Below are 11,753 nucleotides of genomic sequence, written 5' to 3' on the forward strand. Positions count from 1 at the left end.
AAGGCTTTCATATTTGTGATCTACATTCCAATGCATCCGAAGATTTCAATACCCTTCTTAAATGATGATTCCTAAGGTAATGCCCTTATTACTTTATGTGAATTCCATGATTTTATACACATGCGTAAGTTTGCAAGATGTGGTTCTACAAAGATTGCATGCTTCACAGGCAACAACTAGTTTTTTAGGACATAATAAACATAATGGGCTGGAGTAAAAGAAACAATAGTTAGGACATATATCGGAAAAAGCATTCAGTCCTACTCCAACTGAAATACCTCTTGCCCAGGGACAGACATTACACATAAACAGTTTAAGTGATCATAAACTGGTTTAAACCTGTAACACAACAGATGTTCAGTGCACATAAACCAGTTTGAAAATGGCTATAACTAGTTTGAGACAAACCTACTTGAATGTAGTATCAGACTTAACTGATTTGGGTCAAACTGGTTTATGCAATGTCTGTCCCAGACTCCTTACTGGTTTAAGAAAAATCAGACTCCCCCAGCATGCTCTCTGGGCTGGGCAGGCCTCTCTGCTCCTCCCCCTCCTCCCCCCCACTCCCTGGCTGCAGCTCTGATACAGACTGTGGGATGCTTCCCTCCTCCCCCTCATCACTCCCTGCTAAGCAGGAATTCCTCCCTCCCCTCTGCCTTAAGGAGAGGTGTCTGTGTATTAATTAGAGGACCACATGCTGGCTACGATCCATGCTGAGTCAACAGGTAGAATCAAACAGGCAGAATCAACAGGTAGCTGGTAATGTCCCTCTGTTGTTTTCTTAATGGCTTGATAAACACCGAGTTATGAGTGATAAACACTGTTATCAATTCCCTGCTGGGCTAATCAGAGCATCCTGCTGGGGCCTGGCCATGCCCCCCTCAACTCAGTACTGTGAAAGGGAAAGGAGGGCTGCTGTGGTGCCCCACAGCTTCTAGCCTGAGCCACTAAAGGCATGTGCCTGTATTTCTGGGATGTCTGTGCAGTTAAAGTGAGTTACCCTAGCCAGGTTAGACTAACCTGCAAATATTCAATCAATTCAGGCTCAGGCTTTCTGAATGTCTGTCCCTAGCCCCTGACTTCAGAGACAGCAAAACTAGAAACAAAGATCTTAGGAGGTAGAGCAAGTGGGCTGGGGACCAGACTCTGCTGCATGGCTAGAGGCAACCTCTGTGTACAGATTACAGAGCAGATATTAGAACTGAACAAAATAGTGAAGAGCCTGCAAAATGCAAGGGATCAGCTGGGGGACTCAAGAGACCTTTTGTGGGCCAACTTCCTGGGGTTCTGTTACTGAAGGTTTTACAAGATATGTACCTTACACATGTAGAAAGAGTCTTCTGAATCCCAGGCCTGGCACATGTCAGCATAAATCCCTGTAAACAAAAACACATCCAGAGTCAGTTCACCTGGGACTCAATTCCACTTTTATGACTGATGCTTTTAGCTGTTGTTTTAGCATCACTGCAAAATAGCATCCTGCAAGCTTTTGTTCCAATGGGCCTGTCTAGGCTGTATTGTACCACAGCAGGGAATGCCAAGTGTGGTGCATCATGCCTATTTCTGTGCATGGTGCCTTCACAAACTGATGCAATGTAACCACCCACTGGTGTGGTGCTGCCAGGATCCAGTCATCTCTAGCTCATCGGTGAGCCTACTGATGCACACAAACCACCTGACTTCTAGGGCTGTGCAAAGCTTCGGTCACTGGTTCACTTTGGCAGGGATTCGGCCTGATTCAGGGGCTGAATCTCCAAATCCAAATCAAATCAAGAGATACTTTAATCTCTCCGAATTGAACCAGAACCCTCCAAATCGAATCAGAGAGATTTGGAAAGATTCAGCTATTTGGACATAGACACAGCTTTAAATGTTTTGTCTACATACCTAAAGGTACCAGGCAACTCATGAATGCTGTGATGGTGGGGCAGATGGAGCAGCCCACAGGAGTGCAAGGGACTCCCCAGCGTGCTCAGCATCAGACCCAGACGTGGACCAGAAGCACCCCTTCGGCTCGGCAACTGGTGCTTCCTGGGTCTGAGGGGCACCTGGGTTCCCCCTGTGGCAGATCACTGAATGGGGGGTGGGGGCACAGGGGGGCCCCCTCACACACTCAGCGGCAGACACAGAAGTGGACCAGAAGTACTTCCGGTCCAATTCTGGGTTCACCAGGGAGCACAGGGGGCCCCCCACATTCCTGTGGGACACTCCATCCACCCCACCATTGCAATGTTCACAAGCCACGCCTGGTACCTCGGGGTATATAAACACTTAAAGCAGCATCTATGGCTGAATTTCTGATTCTCCAAATCAGCATCAAATCTTCAGATTCAGATTTCGCTGAATCGAAACAGGGACAGGGTTCCGAATCAACCAAATCACTGTCCCCGATTCGGGCTGAATCCGGATCGAATATGGCTCATTTCACACACCCCTACTGACATTCATTTCAAAGGAGGGATAGCTTATGCAGAGCACATACTGTGTTCCTCATTGTGGTGATCCCTGATGCAGTACTGATGCATGCAGACATGCTCAATGCAAAGGAAGAACCAGTGCATGCTCTCTTTTTCTGGAGGAGGGTTGTCTATGTTTTGATGCATTTTGGTGCTACCTCTGGAGCATGTTTGTGTAGTGCCTAGTGCATGGAAGCAAGGGCCTCATTGTGCTATACTAACAACAATCTACGCAGCAATCCATATGAAAGAGCTAGCTCTTCAAAACCCACAGATTAGGTACAGTTATGGATGCATTTTGCAGGCTGTTAGTAGAGTGTTTCTTTAGGGAATTTTGTGCAGGGAATTGCTACACAGAATGAAAACCATGTGGAAGGTGTGAAGAGTTTCCCTTTAAAACATGACTTCCTTTGCCAGAAAGTCTGTTCTGGAGAAATCCCCCACACTGGTAGCATAACTATTCTCCACAACACTGTATTTTTGAGACAATCTTTCACCTTCCAAATGATCACGGAGATTAAAGGAATGAAAGAATTAAAGAAATTATAGACAATTATAAAGACATTAAGGGAAATAAATAAACCCCCCAAAAAAGTGTAAATCTCATACATTCACCTGCTCTCCATGCTTCCAATGCTGGTGACGGTTCTTCAACAATCTCACTAAAACAAAAGGAAATAGTCATTTGGATTTAGAGACAACCAAGGGCAAAGGGTCATAACATTGATATTTTAATAGTATTTAATAGTAGTTTTCATCTTTGTTTCTTGTTCTTCTTTGTTTCTGCTGCTCCCTAGGCAAGTGGACACACCAATTAATGCCCTTCTAGTAAGCAGGAGCAGACAGTCCTCAGGCTTGGTCTCTGTCATAGCTGTATCACAATCAGAAGCTGAGAAATCAAAGGTATGACCTGCTGTGGCCTGCATATCAGGCCCGGTACTGCTCCAGTGATAACGTTACTAGTGATGCCCATGTGTGCTGGGAGAGCTGCACCCAGGAAGTCTCCCCTTGGGACAACTGGAAACATTCACTGCTTCAAACTAAAGAGCTGGAAGCCATTGAAAATACTGGAGAGGCCATGACCTGGCTCCCAGTCTCACAGATCTTTAGAACTCAGACCTTTGGGCAAAGCCTGCCCCCAGGTGCTCCAAAGCCTTATGAAGGGAAAAAGCATCAAGATCCTCTCTGCAGCCCAGCAGCAAGTCAGGACTGCATATGTGGCACCCGGTTCTCCACCTCAGGGCAGACTTTATGGACTGTTTCCCTAGTGCAGTGGTTCTCAACCTTGTTAGGCTCAGGCACCTGTTAGAAAGTGCAAGCTCTTAGTCTTCACTTGTTTGAGTACAGAAAAATATTAGAGTAATTCTTCTGTTGCAAAGAACTCTGAAGGACTGCAATAGGCCAGCGTGCTTTTAAACACTCTGGATTTCTATTGGAAATCACTGGGTTTATCTTGTGAATCATGTTAGCACTCCTACAACTGCTAACATTGTGTGGCACCCTGCAGCACCCCTGAAAGGATCTCAAGGCACCCCCACAGTGCTGTGGCACCCAGTTTGAGAATTTTATCCTAGTGGATTCTGGATGTATAACAGGTGTAGCTGAAACAGATACCCTTGTCCAAATGCCCCTCTGCTGAACATGTCCTCCCATCAACTGTGGTTGTGTAGATTGATCTGAGGATGGACAGGAATCGTGCGTCATGGTGGCAGAGTAAATTAGCCTTGTATGGAAGCTCAGAGTCACTGGCAGAGTCTGGTCCCACTGTGTTGTGACAGTGAAAAGGTCTGGTTACAAGCAAGAAGGGAATGGGACAGAACCCTGACACCTTCATGCTGAACTTAGTCTAATGCAGGGACAGCTCTGTCCAGAGACCCCAGATGATCCCACTCCACCACAGCTCCCATTCTTGCCATACTGTCAGAAAAGTTACCTTAATTGTTCACTGTCCATGGATGAAGCCAACGGCTCCCCAAATACAGAAAGGATTAAACTTGAATGGTCTCTTCAATCTGCTGCAGGTCCTCTTCTTCCTCCCACTGTTGCTTTGCTTCAAGCTTTTCCTCCACCTTCCCCTCTCCCTCCTCAGTCTCAGTGTAGTGGGCTGTCAGTTGTTCAAGGAGGACCACCTTGGGCTGAAGAGCTTTCAGAATGCTTAACACAGGCTTCAGCACCCTCCCGAGTGAGGTCCTGCTGAAGGCCTGAAATCAAAGAGAAAGCTTTTGAAGAGGACACCTCCACAGAATCCTTTCTAAACCAGCTTTTCCTACAGGTCACTGAGAGTGAACTAAACCAAGCCCCTTTTGGAAGTGCATCTGGATCCATCCTATGAACTTCTGCTGAGCACCCAGAAAAATCAGGACTGTGCAATGACAAGTTTTGTTAAAAGAAAACTGCTTTGTCCATCTGTTGCATTTCAACTTCCTGTTTGAAAGCAGATCAGAAACAAACACTAAGGAGCCACCATGTGTGTCGACAATTAAGACCAAATACTTCTTCTAGGCCCCAGTTCAGGAAGGCACTTAAATATACTTTTCTAAGCAGGTGCCATTAATTCCAACTGGTCACTAGCTCAGGCTTCAAGTTATACAAACACTGACATTCTTTGTCCTATGCCCAAATATTGCAAATCATTGAAGCCTGTAGGCATTTCTATTGACTTTGGTTGGATTTCTGTACTTAAGTCTTTTCCTGGATCAGGGCTCTAGCAAGGTCATATTTGAAGGTGTTTTGTTTTTTTTGTTAATCTATTCACACATGAACATGTCTGTGTCACAAACTGGTCAGTTCCTGCTCTCTAAGCAAAAACTCTGGTGTTGTGATGAGATCCAACTACTCAATCCCATGGGTTGCTAAATAAACTGGATTTGGGTTGCCTGTCACTGTTTTCACATCTGGGTTACCTATATCCATTGCCTGGTTTACGCTCTGTGTCTGATATCCTTATTTTGGTCACCAGGACTCAGCAGTAGGATCTTGGAACCATTGTCCGAGCCATCCAAAGCCAGAAATCAGGCTTAGCAAAACAATTTCTTACACATTTTCTGTGCTTTACTTTGAAAGAGGATAAGAGTTGCAACTCTATGGAGAACAAGCTCATTACTGTCCTCATCACTCTGGACACCGACACTGCAGCCCCCATATTTATCAGTCTCTAGTTTTGACTCAAGCTTTTCAAGGGAGGGAAGGCCCCTCATACTGCCACATGTGGTCTTCTCTTCCTAGTAATCAAATGGCCCTTTTGGCTTGAAGAGCCTTTGAGCCAGTCTCTGCCATCAGTAAGCAAAGCAGAAAGCTGTAGCTGCCTTGCCCCTATGCTTAACTCAAGAGATTCCAGCCCTCTTCTTATCCCTGGACAGATTTCTTGGAAAAAGAGTAGATTCAAGATTAGTGAATTTACTGACCACTAATCCAGAATCCCAGCTAGTGAGTGTCCTCCACACTGATGGCCCACTGGAGGCTCTCTAGGAGATGGTCCACCACCTCTATAAGAGCACTCACCTTTCATAGTCAATGGGCTTTTAATGCCACATGAACATCTTAACAAAAGATCCAGTTAGAAGCAAAATGGCATTCACAAAACAGGATTGCCCCTGCCTTATTCTTTCCACTTACCTCCCCTGGTCTTACAACTGGTTGTCCTGTGCTACCCATCTTCTTTTCTCTGTGCCTCATATCTCAGACTTTCATTTTCAAGACACTTCTCAGCCAGCGATGTTCTTAGGCCCCTTAGGCCATCCCCAGTTTGAGCAATGAATGCTTCTTGCAGTTCTTCAAGAGGTTTTGGTTTCATGGAAATGATTCATAAATGATCAGGCATCAAGTCTGGAGCAATGGGTACATGTTTGATTCTAACATGAGAGATTATTTTCACAGGCAGCTCTTCTGTCTCTGTTGGGGTCTCATTTGCACTTGAACCTGGGATCGCCTCTTCAGAGCCCCTGTCTTAGGTTCTGCACTAACAGACACTTGGGAAAGACCTTGGTCAGCAATTCTGTCTGGGTGCATTGGACTTTGGCTCAGTGTTGGAGGACTGTCACTAACAGCCTGTAAAAGGGGGCAATCAGAGAGTTCCTCAATTATTGCAGTATCCACTTCTTGAGGAAAAAGTGCATTGAAACCTGTTACATCACCATAAAGGCCTTGCTCAGATCCAGATTTTTGTAAAACATTCCTGGAAACAGAAAGAACAACTCGATTAACTGCTTCTTCGTGTTCTGGGTATAGATGTCGTTCTTCATCTGTAGTTGCCACAAGGCTGATTTTATGTTTGGACAGGTCTTGTTCCATGGCCTGTTTAAGGTTCTTAGCAATTTAATTCACTTCAGCTCTTGATAAACATCTTCTGTACTTTGGGCTTCTGCCATCAGTTGAACTTAAGACTTTCAACAGGAATCTACTTACTATTTCTTCTACAAATGGCACAGGTACCACAGGAATACATGGGTTTAAAGTTGGTTTTGGGATCTTCTTTCTCATGCCAAGATCAAGAGGGAGTTTTTCAACAATCCTAACACCTTCTGTTGTTGAAGATGAAGTAGGCAATGTCTCCTCCTCTGAACTGACTTGAAATTCAGGTTTGGCAACTTCTTTTGCTATTGAAGCGGCTATCCTATGAGCTAAAATATCTTTCCTATTTGTTAGGTCTCTGCAAACAAAAATGTCAGAATCCGCATGGTCTCCAGTGCTTGTGCAAGCTGAATGGAACAGGTCTCCCATAGCTTGGCTGTCTTCAGTGTGTAAAAACTCTCTGTCACCGATATGTTCATTCATGTTCATCTGATGTTTTGACAGGAGTACTTGCAAAGCATGTTGTATTTTTCTAGTTGCATTGTTCAGTAACAAAGTCTTTTCTGCATCCAAATCCGCAATGGTAAAAGGGAAGAAAATGATGACAAAAGACTTGCTGCTAGTTTTTCTACGATGAGAGTAACTATTTGACTAAGATAAGATGATAAACTGCTTGGACTATCTGAAGGCTCAGTAACATCTCCTAGCGTATTTTCAATAATACTGTCAGCTTCAGCACAGTGGTGAAGTGGTAATTCACCAGAAAGAGAGTTCTGCAATGGATTCCCAGAAATCCCTTGGAAGACCAAGTCACAAAGAGCTTCAGAAACAATCATGCACCCACTTCTTAAACAATTCTGCATGTTGAATTTAGACTGAAACAGTGTCAAAAGCTTTTTATAGACCGAATCAGCAACTGTTTGAATCATATCATCCTCCCTGGAATGCAGATGTTCAATATGCTAGCTAGAAGAGTTCTCAACTTCAGAGATTTTTGCCATAACTTTACTTATTACCTTCATGTAAATCAAGTCAAATTCTGCAAGTTCTGTTTTCTTTTCTGTAGAGGAAGATGTGCTGGTGGTGGCAGGGAGACTGTTAGATAAAAGCCTGTTGATTATATCTTCCAAAAATCTGTGGCATACCCCCAGAATAGATGCTGTGGGACTTTGGCATTGGGCGTTGCTTTTGGCAGCATCTTCTAAAAGCTTCTCATCAATTTCCCTAGGTTGTAGTGGTTTATGCAGAGCTGAAGAGGGTGCTTTTGGTAAGGGGTCTTTCTGTTGGTAATCAGTACTTATCTCCTTATCAAAACACCTAAGCTCTCTGCTAACACTCTTGTTGCTTTTCATGTCTGTATAAACTGAGACTTTGGAAGCACTTTCTTGGAGAAGGTCAGATAAACTGGAGTGAATAATTTTGGCCGTCAATGTGTCTATGTCAGGGGAGAGACCCTGATCTTCAGAAGGCTGCAGGGCTGTGGCCTGACATATGGAAAGCTTATTTAACACTGAATCAACTACATCTGTGCTGATATGTGTCCTGAGCACATAGGTTTTGTGAAGGGACAAATTTGCTCATTAGTTCATCACAAATTTCTTTCAAAAAACCATAAAATATTCAGCATAAATATTGGTCGGTGACTGCAAGGGCTCAGGCTCAATTGCATATGTTGGCAGGGGCTTGCTGCAAGCACCCTGCACTGCCTTATGCGGTACTTCCTCTTCGGGAAATATCTGTCTGGGTGATGAAAAGAAGGGCTTTCTTGCAAGCTGCCTGCCAGTCTGGGGTAGAGTTACTCTGAAGCAGACTGTCCTTGCCTTGGTTGGTGTATCCAGGGGGGAAGTAGAGCCCCAGAGCTCCTGTGCAGTAACTCAGCTTCCTGATGCCCCCTGATGTGGGTTGTACAAGTTCAGGGACTTGAAGCTGCCTTGGCATTTGCCCTTCCCTTTGTACTTGTTCCTCAGAACCTCTTCCCTGGACACTGATCAGTGAAAAGAATTTTCTGACCATGTCTGTTTTAGGGTGATATTGTTTGAATTCAGAAGAAATATCTTCCCTAATAAGATGGTTTTGTAATTTGCCTTCTTTTCTTGTTGATTCATATTTAAAGTAAGTTTGGCTATGAGGAAATTTCTCAGCTTTGACAGCCTGTGTGGGATGCTCAAGCAGACCTCCCATGCACATGCTCTCCCTGCACAAACTAGAAATACTGTCAGCCTGATGAGGAGTTACCACTGTTGGTTCAGCCTCTGAAAGACTTTCTTCCCAAAACTCTCTGCCCAGAGACAGTGGCCTGCTGCTTGTTGGAGACAGGCCAGGTGACTGTTGAGAAAACAGTGGGGTTAGTTGCCTTCTACTCCCCTTCTTCTCACATCCTGGCAATCGGCTGGGTGTTCTTTTTTTGTCTGTGAAAACAAACTTTTTGGCATTGGCCTCCTCATCTCTCACGTCTCTCTCAGCTATTTTTCTCTCTTCGTATTGTATTATTGTTGGGTATATGATGTCTGTTACCTCAGCCACAAACCACATCATTTTATTTGTATTTTCATCATTTATTTCTTTGGTCTTGTTTTTCTGTAGCAGGAACAAATGACAAAGGACAATAAATGTGTTAATTAATTCCTTCATTCTCCCTTCTGTACATGGCAACAACTGTCTACTGGGTGCAATTCAAGCTTTTAGGACAAATAATAACAGCCCCCCATGAAAAGTGGCATTCATCATCAGAGCTTTTTGGATAGGGTGGGATATAAATCTAACAGAATAAATACAGGAAATAAAGAAACAGCCAGTTCAGGAAACATCAGTGAAGGACAAACTAAGACAAGCAGTGCTTCTCCTTGAGTTTGTTTCTGAAGGACCAACATGAAGTCTGAAGACCATGGAAGAAAATTCTGACCATCTTGAAGCCCAGGGGAGGTTTTTCTCTAATTTCAGCAGGGCCAGGATTCCCCCACATGAGCCTAGACATGACTTAATTTTGCCAGTTTAACCAATTACAAGCGTCAAGGGGCTAGGAGTTGGATACACCTCTGGACACACTCTGTGGGATGGACCCTGTGTCCAGAGACTTGCCACATGCAGAGTGGGAAATGACAGGAAATTTCATTTCTGTGTTCCATATTTGAACCGGTGCTGAGGTCTGACATTTGGGCCATAGGTGGCAGAAGATGGGGAGGGCTAACAGGATTTGGCATGCCCAAACATGAGACAGCGGTAGGGCCACAAGGCAACCTGGCCATGGGCTTCTGGCAGCTGCAGCAGGTTGGGAGGGGTGCACAGGCAGTGGTGAGGGAGGAAGTGGGGCTGGGGCAGCCTGGGGCTAGAGGGGCAGGCGCTACACAGCCAGTGGGGTGTGGGACTAAGCCACGAGCAGCTCGTCCAGGGGGCATGGCTCCTGCTGCTATGCATACCCTGAGAGGCATAGAGGGGCCTGTGCCCCCAGATCTGAGCAGAAAACTCAAAAGCCGAGTTCTCCCTGGGCAGTGCTGCTCCCTGCTCTGTCTCCAGATGAGGCACCTAAACACTCTGTCTGCTGTGCAGCTTTTATGTTGGACTGCACAGGCTTCTGCTAATTAACACCCAGCCCCTAGTGCAAGAGGTAAAGCCAATAGGGTCCAATTTCCTTCTGTCCTGTATCCTGATTCTGCAAACACTGATGCAGCTCACTGAGAAACAAACATGGAAGCAGTCCTGTTGAGCTCCCTGGGATCACAGACATTCTTGAAAGAAAGCATGTGCACATTGTTAGATTGGGGCTGTAGTCATCAACTTCTTTATGAAATCCTAAATAGAATTGCCAATGAATCCATTGGTTACTATTGACTCTATCCATTTACTGATTATCTCGTTAAGGTATATATGCTATACATACATACATATATATATAAATTGTACTGTGGCTTTGTTTCTAACTTTCATTGCTTTATGAAGCACGTGTTGTTTCTTTTTGCTCTGTTGCTTTCTCTGTCCATCCATCTGATGTTAAATCCTGGCTAAATCTCCTGAGAAACATGTAAATAGTTGGTTAATATCCCTTCAGCTGCAATCAGTTTCTGCCCCACCCCCTTCCTTTACCTGGGTTTCTTTTTGCTAAAGCGATGGTAGCATTTTTTAACAGATTCCAGGAAGTTACTAATGCCATTTGTGAGCTATAGCTTGGATGTTTACAAACTGTTTTCAGTGGAGTATTGCTGATGAATTAACACAGGCCATGTTCTGTCTTTCTGAAGGCACAATGACAGTGGAAGGATGCACAGTTTCCCTTATGAGCCAGGTAGGGGACCATGCTCCATCTCTCTCTTTTCTGTGAGATGTTCTAAGTCACCTTCTCCACGCATTTTATAATAAGGCCTTGCAGTGGGATGTTAGATATCCAATTGAGTGCTTGGATGCTTGGCAAGGAGCCAAGAACGAAGAAAAATGGAACTCAGACAAAGCCAAGTCAGAAGGAACCCAGAAGTAGAGGTCAGGCTTGTTGGGGAGACAGAATGGGCACAGGGCCCTGTGGTCACTAGAATGCACCTCTGTCCAGATCCTGGGATAAGCCTGAATATTCACGAGTCTCCCCACTTTTCTGGTGTCAGCAAATGTCTGTGAGCCTTACTTGTAAAGTGCACCCCGCCCCCATTCACAACCTCTCCCTCCCTCCCCCTCGCTCAGTGACTGAGTCAACTTAGATGGCAGAACCCACTCCTCCTAATTTCTTCCAAGGGCCATTTATTGCCCCTTTTTCTCCTTGCCATGTACTGCTGCTTGGTCCTTATTTGCTGCCTTCCCTTTCTTGCTGAATGCAGAGGGGCTTAGAGACAAATATTTCTCTTTCTTGAATGGCTCTTGAAACTACTCCCCTAGGATTCTCCACTCCTATCAGTTGTATTCCTCATCATCTTTAATTTGGGGGTGGGGGTTAAATGATTAAAAACACTGATCATGTGATGTGATATCATGGCCATATAATTACAGGTCTAATCTCTCCGCCTTTGGCAGTATGGAATGTAATTG

The 11,753-nt window shown here is 44.7% G+C and overlaps 2 pseudogenes; both read right to left on the reverse strand.

The window, feature by feature from the left end:
- Positions 1–4,444: 4,444 nt before the first annotated feature.
- Positions 4,445–6,950, reverse strand: LOC149867224 (fibrous sheath-interacting protein 2-like; annotated as a pseudogene).
- Positions 6,951–7,096: 146 nt separating this feature from the next.
- Positions 7,097–8,759, reverse strand: LOC149867225 (uncharacterized; annotated as a pseudogene).
- Between the last annotated feature and the right edge of the window lie 2,994 nt (positions 8,760–11,753).

The sequence above is a fragment of the Crocodylus siamensis genome, chromosome 4, assembly GCF_052110815.1.
Source record: "Crocodylus siamensis isolate JL-2025a chromosome 4, ASM5211081v1, whole genome shotgun sequence".
NCBI classification, from domain to species: Eukaryota; Metazoa; Chordata; order Crocodylia; family Crocodylidae; genus Crocodylus; species Crocodylus siamensis.